Source organism: Prosopis cineraria, unplaced genomic scaffold, assembly GCF_029017545.1.
Source record: "Prosopis cineraria cultivar Desert tree isolate PC_DT_omini unplaced genomic scaffold, ASM2901754v1 PC10, whole genome shotgun sequence".
In the NCBI taxonomy this organism is placed as follows: Eukaryota; Viridiplantae; Streptophyta; class Magnoliopsida; order Fabales; family Fabaceae; genus Prosopis; species Prosopis cineraria.
This window is the reverse complement of record NW_026555341.1, coordinates 37,248,269-37,254,268: the sequence shown is the minus strand read 5'-3', so window position 1 is coordinate 37,254,268 and position 6,000 is coordinate 37,248,269. Positions and strand designations below refer to the sequence as shown.

The window sequence follows — 6,000 nt, the reverse complement described above, 5'->3', positions numbered from 1 at the left end:
ATACGAGCTCTAACGTTAGAACATGCTAGATTGGTGACTGCTTTCTAGATTTGTGCAATAGTAGGATAGTGTAAAACTTGAGTTGAAATGTCAGTTCCCATGGACCCAAGGAGCCATCCATATATAAGCTGGTCTATAGCTTGCCAATCTTCAAAGGCAGGATTCACAACATCATTACCATTAGCTATAAATTCTAGAGGAGGAGTCTTCATTCCTAACTAAGGCTGTTGAGCAGTGGCGTTGTCTTAGTCTAAACAACAGCAGCAGAAGGAATGACAGTATTGATTTCTGGTATGGAGGTGGATGATGAAGAACAGGATGGAATGGCAGTAGTAACAAAAAGAGGCATAGTGGAAGAAGTTAAAGCAGGTGAGTTGGTGGTAGAGAGAATTGGAAAGGTTGCCATTAACGTTACCTGCTCTGATAACTAGTTGAAAAAGACAGATTTGTAAAATGCTGTGCTCACTCAACATGATGAGCCTGTACAAAATAATTGATTATATAGTGAAAACATACAGTAGAGTTAGTTACACCACAAGGACCATATCAGCCCTATTCTATTATGAGAGAGAATCATCTACAATGTAGACCAAGAAGGAAGAGTACACACACATGGACTACTAATTAAACTTTGGGCTACTGTTTGGTCTTCTTGGACTTCTTCTCTGATGGATCTGTCAAGATAGGCCGAGATATATGTCTAACAGCTACACACACAGACAACACAATATTCTAGCTAATCCGAATGCCAAAAAGCCTTGTATTTCATGAAATCATAATGGAAACTTATTTGCTTGTGCATGATATGGAGCGCGTGCGCTTGTCTTTGCAAGTGGCATGAAATAGTCAAAAACAATCTCTGAAAAATTGAATGGCTCCACTCAACTTACTTGTTCTTTTAGTTATTTTATTATTTGAAGAAGCAAGCTCTTATTTCTTCATTTCTTTTATCACTTTTTGGGGTTGAAGATATCAAAATACCATCAATCATAGCCACAGAGCATATCCGTGTAGATATTTAACAAGAAGGCGAGATGAGTAACTAAGTTGAAGTTATCATATTCTCTATCAGTTGATCAGAAGATGAAATCAGATAATATTACCTATCAAATATTGTAACATATAGATTAAAAGATGCGTAATTCTTTATCAAACATGAAAATCAGGTATGTCAAAATATAAAATTTGAATTTGAAATTCCTATGAGCTCAATTTGGGCGTAATGCAAAGTCCTAGCCATAATTTATGTATACAAGTTAAATGTCTGCATACAGGTGAAACTAACTAGGCATGACAGGAAAAAGATAGAGCTCTACATATTTACATAGAAAATATATGTGTCTGTGTGTGACCCTTAAGGAAAGATAAACCTATGGAGGCATGCATGCATATCCTATGTGTGTACGTGTACTTGATCCATTTTCGGATGACTAAGCTAGCAAAATTCCGTCTCAATAGGGCTACGTCTACCGCATAGGCTCATCTCGTACACCTATAAGTTGTCAGGTACCCTATGCAAAAATGTTACCTAAAACTTAGATTGAATATACACTTTTAAGATTAGTTCTCGTGATTAAAATCGACTAACATTAAGTTGTACTCGAGTTACTAATTGTCCAGGAATGGAGGGAATACGTAAGATGAAGCTTCAACACACACGGACAGATGAAATTCTAAAGCTAGTTTGTAAGAATCTAAAATCTCTGAACAAATATAAAAAGGATAAGATTGCACAAGCACTGTTGACAGCGGGTGAAGTAGGGAATGCTGAGTTCTTGTACAAAGAATTAAAAGCCAAACCAGAATTAATCTCGAAGGTCATTTTTCATTAAAAAAATGGGCAAGTTTTCTTCAATGCAGTGAAAAATCGTCAAGCTGATGTTTTCAACCTTTTCCGTGAGTTTTGGTTTAGGAATGTGGTAGCAACAATGCCAAGTGGCCCCATGAACAACAACTTGCTTCATATGGCTGCCATGTTGGCTTCTTCTTCCCAACTTGACCGCATTTCCGGTGCCGCTCTGCAAATGCAATGGAATTCCAGTGGTTCAAGGTTAGAAGTTAACTAAATTAATTAAATGCTTTCGTAACGAATGCAAGTGGAAGTATGATTTCGTTGGCCTAGATTGTAACATCTTTTAAATGTATAGGCGGCAGAGAAAGTGGTGGATCCTAGACTTTGGCCTCATTCAAACAATGCAGGTTTGAATCCTCTGGACTATTTTTTAAAAAACCACAGAGGACTGAGGAAGGAAGGAGAGGGATGGATGAAAGAAACGGCAACTTCATGCTCTGTTGTTGGTGCTCTGATCATCACCATGATGTTTGCTACAGCTTTCACTGTTCCAGGAGGAAATGATGGAACTTCAGGGTACCCAATATTTTTGAACAAAAACTTATTTAGACTTTTCTTAATCTCTGATGCAGCGTCCTTGTTTGCTTCTACTACTTCTGTGCTGATATTTTTGGGCTAGGGACCTCTAATGTGCCTTTTTATAATGTTCCTTATAATGCCTCAATTTTTCAATTTTATTTTTCATTTTTCTTTAGATCATTGGCTTTTACATAAAATAAGAAACATTTGGATATCTTAATGTCTCAAAATGGTGAAAATTTATATTTTTTATGATTTTCAAAAATAAAAGGGTGTATTTATGATTTTTTCTTTAAAAAATCATAAAAAATATAAATTTTTATCATTTTGAGACATCAAGATATCCAAATATCTCTTATTTTATATAAAAGCCAATGATCTAAAGAAAAAATAAAAAATAAAATTAGAAAGTTAGAAACATTACAAGGAATATTAGAGAAGGACACATTAGATGCTTCTAGTTCAACATTTTTAGGAGTCCTTACATCACTCTATGCAGAAGAAGACTTCCTCTACTCCTTACCTATGAAATTGATCATAGGCCTTTCTTCACTTTTTCTCTCCATTGTAACTATGCTAGTCGCCTTTTCTGCAACAATAATCATGGTGTTGCAGGATGCCTCATCACATTCATGGTCTTATCTTCTTGTTATTATGTTCACTAGTGTTCTAGTCATCCTCTTTGTATTTTTACAGTTCCCTCTTCTGATTGAAATAATTTCTTCTACTTATGGTCCTGTCATCTTCAAGAGGAAGGGCAAGAAGTGGCCTTGAATTGTGTGTGTAATATAATTGATACATCTTATTACTGTATGTTTTTTACATTGAATAAGAAGTTCCCTCTTGAATCTTGATAATATAATAAACCAATGGCTTTTATTTTCAGTCTAAAGGGACATCAGTTGGAGATGCGTGTATCGACGTGATCGCGCAGTTCTTGGGCTCACACAATTTTTATTTACTTTTGATCAGCCACGTGCAGTGCATGCTGGCCCGAACTTAAATGATTTGATTTTGATTAAAATTACATTCCAGACTCAAACGCTTATTTTAATAATTTCTTTTTGATATTTTAATTTTAGCCAATGTTAGATGAACATATGCAACCGCACAAGCCAAAAATAATCAAGGAATCGTTCAACCCTGAAAAGAGTGGAGAGTTTTCAAAACATTTCTATCGCTTGATTTTAATGTGTGAGTCAATTTGCAATTACCTTAATTGTTGAATTTTTTTTAATGAGTGGCAGGGTTAGACTTGATCAAAGTCCAAAAAAAAAAAAAGATATTGATTTCACTACATGTAACAAGAAAAATTTCATCGCCACTAGCTAGTTATTTGTAGGGAAAAATTAAAAGAACTATAAATGTCTCTCTTACATTGAGAAAAAAAATTAAAAATGACCAATTCTCTCTATTAGGACTATCTAGAGAAGAGAAGGTAACATATTTTCTTGGTTAAATAAAGCAGCAACCATTTGTCTTGCTGGTTTAGCATTGAACAATAATAAAACTCAAAGTATCACTACCACAGAAAATACTCATATTTGACGCTTATTTTTCACAATACTTGACGGTTTTTAATAGTCAAGTAAGGGTGCGACATATATTAAAAAAATAATACTTGACGGTTAAAAATCATCAAGTATTAATCTTATACTTGATGGTTATTTGAAAAAAAACTGTCAAGTATATGAATTAAATATGCACTTCCCTAAATAAATACTTGACAGTTATAAGAAAAAAAACATCAACTATTTATGGCCAAAACTTGCCAGTTCTTTTGGCCATAAATACTCTATGCTTGTTTCCTTATAACCGTCAAGTATTTACAAATAATTGACGCTTGTTTGAAACAAGTGTCAACTATATTGATACTTGAAGGTTATTTTGAAATAACTGTCAAGTATTTATGGCATAATTTTTTTAAATATAGTGGCTGCTTTTAAAGCAGCCCCCTGCATAAAGATACAGATAAACATAAAAAACAGCCAGCCAGCAACGAAAATAATGCAATATAATGAATGTTGTAATAGTATCTCTTATCTAATTAACATAAAAATTCCTATACATCTAACCTTAAAATCTAAAAATTCTATGCTCAACTTATTTGCAAACTAATGTTCCAAAACTAAGTGGCCTATCCCATAAAAATTGGCCCCAAAAATGTGTATATAAATGTAACTAACTATTGTATCGGCCTAACTATTGTTGCTATCCACATATTGAAAACACATTGGGCCACCTCTTCAATGACCTTTTTTACATGTGTAGCCGTATAACGAACGCAATAGACGTCTTCAAAGTATTGCAAGCAAATAGTCACAACAATTTCAAGTTAATAGGTAGTTAATTAAAATTGTTTAAAATTTATAATTGAAGTGTAATTAAATTTATATATATACCTTGTCAGATAATATGGTAGAGGCATGAGTGATAATGTCCTTCATGAACTTTATCAAGCAATAACCACAATCATTGCTCTGATCTGGCTGGAATGGACACTGTAAAAAAACACATATCAATGAAATTGTAAAATATAATGAGACAATTTCTTGATTAAAAACTTGACCAATTAAATGAATACCTTAACAATGACCCATTTCTCTGAAGATTCGAATGCCCTCATCTTAGGGGACACAGTTATGTCGGTCGCAGTGCGATGCAACACTACAGCTCTAAGAAGGAATTAAGGAATAAATGTGAGAAATATATGTGAATGAAAACTAAAAATCAAAAGAAATAACAAGTAAAAAAATTCAACTTACTCATTAAAAAGTACCACCATATCTTCCCTATTACTTGGCTCTCCATTAAGGGGATCGAGATACCATATTTTTAGAGTAACGGGATTAACCACATAAGCATCCAGTGTCCCCTAACAAGAAATAGCACATGTTACCAAACAAATAAATATAAAAAAATATTTACTCATAATAAATATTAACAACCCACCCTTGGCAGTAAAGAGCGAGAAATAAAGTATCCTTCGCTGCTCCCCTTTCTCGAAATTGATCCGAAAGCATTTTTGCTTGATTTTTAAGGGCTTCCTTTGTAATATTATTGTGGGGAGAGATATCAGGAGGATTAACCAGCTTAATCTTTGACTCGAGGCCACCAGGAACCACGAATGAGGGATAAAGGTGTAAAAAATATATAAGTTAATATGCTTGCATACTCACACACATAAATAATTCAAGAAATTAACTGATAAATATTGAAGAATTACCTCATGTAGAAAGTCATCAAACTAGTGCTCGCCATATCGTGCTTGAGGATTTCATTCAAAATTTCATCCCCAACGACTTCAAATAATGCTCTACCAAATAGCCCATCATCAAAATTAATGATATCCCCAATCGGCACTTGACGAATCATCCTTGTAGCCGAAGCATAGGTCTTAAAAGAGTCACGAAATTTGTTTTCTACAACAGGCATAGGCACTGCATGTTGCAAAATCGTGGCTGACTCTTTAGTATGGCCCGACACCTTGCCCTTCAATTTGCTTTTCCCCCTTGGCTATACAATGAAAAAGTTAGACACACACACACACACACATTAAAGATTCTAAATAATTATATAAATCATATATACCTTTTTCTTTGTTGGCAAGGGGTCCTTTGGCGGCTTTG

The 6,000-nt window shown here is 34.2% G+C and overlaps 1 pseudogene; it reads left to right on the top strand.

Moving 5' to 3' along the window:
* The first annotated feature begins 272 nt into the window (after positions 1-272).
* On the top strand, positions 273-3,145 carry LOC129322616 (uncharacterized; annotated as a pseudogene).
* The last annotated feature ends 2,855 nt before the right edge of the window (positions 3,146-6,000 follow it).